Below are 2,657 nucleotides of genomic sequence, written 5' to 3'. Positions count from 1 at the left end.
CTGACCTGCATGCTGCTTTACCCAGACTCATTCCTCACATGGAGGCTCAGTCTTTTCAGTATTTGGGTCACTGATTCAGCAGAACCCAGGATAATAACTTTGTAGTATCAGAATGTTATCCAGCTGTATATTGTTTACTGTGTTGTAAATAATGGTGAATAATAAATAATAAATAAATAAATAAATAATTAATTAATAAATAAATAAAATAAATAAATAAATAATAAATAAATAATAAATAATAAATAAATAAATAAATAGTTTTATGTTAAAAAAAAAGAAATGGTCATAGTATGTTTTGATCCAACAAGTAGCAGGCGGATGTTACTCCGTGCTGATTACTTCATGCCAACACTGTTTGACTACGTAGATCTTTGTCTCTTCATCTTTGATTTTGGATTGCTGACAAATAAAAGGACTTCACATAGTGTTTTGTCCAACCTTGAGTAACCATGAGAAGTAGTTTAGGAAAAGAAAAAGACTCTAAAGAGAAAGATCCCCAAGTACCATCATCCAAAAGCCTCTGCAGGTTTTGGGAAAGAAAGTAAAGAAAAGAAAACTAAAGCCAAAGGGAAAGATGCAAAAGATGGAAAGAAGGATTCCAGTGCTGCCCAGCCAGGGGTGGCTTTTTTAGTTGATAATGTGATCAGATGGCTAAATCCAGCACCTGGGACTAGAGAAAAATCCAGCAATGCCAAGGTAACTAAGGAGCTTCACCAATGCCAGGAGGAGAACTCAAGGTGCTTGTACTTATCCAAAAGGTCTATACACATACTGCCATCATCATTCAAAGCGTTGGCCCAACTAACAGAACTTTCTTCATACAGTAACAAATTGCAGTCCCTTCCAGCCGAGGTGGGCTGTCCAGTAAATCTCATGACACTGGCTCTGAGTGGAAATTCACTAACCAGGTTCCCTGACTCTCTTGATAACTTGAAGAAGCCATGGATGCTTGATTTACGGCATAATAAACTGAGAGACATCCCTTCAGTTGTGCATAGGCCAGATTCTCTCACTGCTCTCTACCTTCACTTTAATCATATAACTGTCAAAAAGGACATCAAAAACCTGCCAAAACTCAGCGCACTTAGCATTCGAGAGAACAAAATCAAACAACCACCTGCTGAACTTGGTGAATTATGTCATGTCCTTACGCTGGAGATTGGAAACTGTCCACAGATAACCAACCTTGACTTGCAGCACAATGAACTCCTAGACCTCCCAGACACTATAGGAAACCTTTCCAATTTAAATCGTCTTGACCTGATATACAATTGATTGTCAGCAATACCCAGATCATTAGCAAAATGCAGTGCACTTGAAGAATTACATTTAGAGAAAAATAACATTTCTACTTTACCTGAGAGTCTTTTATCTGGCCTTGTAATACTGAATAGTCTGACCTTAGCGAGAAATTGCTTCCAGTTATATCCAGTGGGTGGCCCATCTCAGTTTTCTACCATCTGTTCTCTCAACATGGAACACAATCGAATCAACAAAATACCATTTGGAATTTTCTCCAGAGCAAAAGTTTTAAGTAAGCTAAATATGAAGGACAATCAGTTCACATCCAACCAGTATGGTGAAATTGAATTTAGCCACTAATCAGCTCACGAAGACTCCCAAGGATGTATCTGGTCTTGTTTCTCTTGAGTTTCTAATATTATCAAACAATCTTCTAAAGAAGCTTCCCCACAGTCTTGGAAATTACGAGAGTTGGATATAGAAGAGAACAAATTGGAATCCTTGCCAAATGAAATTGCTTATCTTAAGGACTTACAGAAATTAGTCTTGACAAACAACTGGTTGACCACTCTTCCCAGAGGCATGGGTCACCTACCTTGCCAACCTCACACATCTCGCACTTGGAGAGAACCTGCTTACTCATCTTCCCGAGGAAACTGGTACGCTGGAGAACCTAGAAGAGCTAGATGTGAAGACTGGCTTTGCCCCCCAGTCATGGGTTTGCTACAATAAACCAAAGACACAGCCCCCACTTATGGATGGCAAATGCCCACTTGAATGTGAGTACATAAATCAGATGAATGCAATATGCTATGACTCTTTCCAGGAGTGTTAAAAGGATGGAGTGCAGTATTTTACTGCTATTCCCCACTGTACATATGGGGGAACATTGCAGGGTGATTGGTCTCTTAATCTCCAAGTGTTCGAAAATCAACATCTAATCAAGGCCAATTGCATTGCTACTCCAGGAAAGAACACCTGCTGGCCAAAAGTAGCCCCAGTACATGTATCAGACGGGGGCCCACTGATCAGGTTCGTGAAATTATGGTGCAAGAAAAAGTTCGAACCATAATTGATTCTATGATCCCCAAAGTAGTTTATCATCCCCTCCTCTTCCCCAAACCCAAAGGGCTAGAATTAGACCCCCAGACCATTGATATTATCTCTGCTACACACCTTGCGCTTAACGCTACCAATCCCCACTTGGCAGAGGACTGCTGGCTGTGCTTGGCTCTGGGAACCTCTTGGCCTTTAGCCATTTCCACCTTTAATTTTTCCCATCACACTTCAGATAGTCAGGAATGCATCTTAATGACTCCCTTTAAGGTCCAACCTATGGGATTTAACTTCTCCACTTGCTTCTTTAGCGAGGCTCAGAACAATTCTTTTGACATAGTTGTGGGACTTGCTTC

General features: G+C 40.2%; 1 pseudogene; it reads left to right on the top strand.

Annotated features, from left to right (window-relative positions):
• Positions 1-452: 452 nt before the first annotated feature.
• LOC101603467 lies at positions 453-2,080 on the top strand (annotated as a pseudogene).
• The last annotated feature ends 577 nt before the right edge of the window (positions 2,081-2,657 follow it).

The sequence above is a fragment of the Jaculus jaculus genome, chromosome 1 (assembly GCF_020740685.1).
Source record: "Jaculus jaculus isolate mJacJac1 chromosome 1, mJacJac1.mat.Y.cur, whole genome shotgun sequence".
NCBI lineage: Eukaryota > Metazoa > Chordata > Mammalia > Rodentia > Dipodidae > Jaculus > Jaculus jaculus.
Note: the sequence above shows the minus strand (reverse complement) of the source record. Positions and strands in the feature narration are given on the sequence as shown.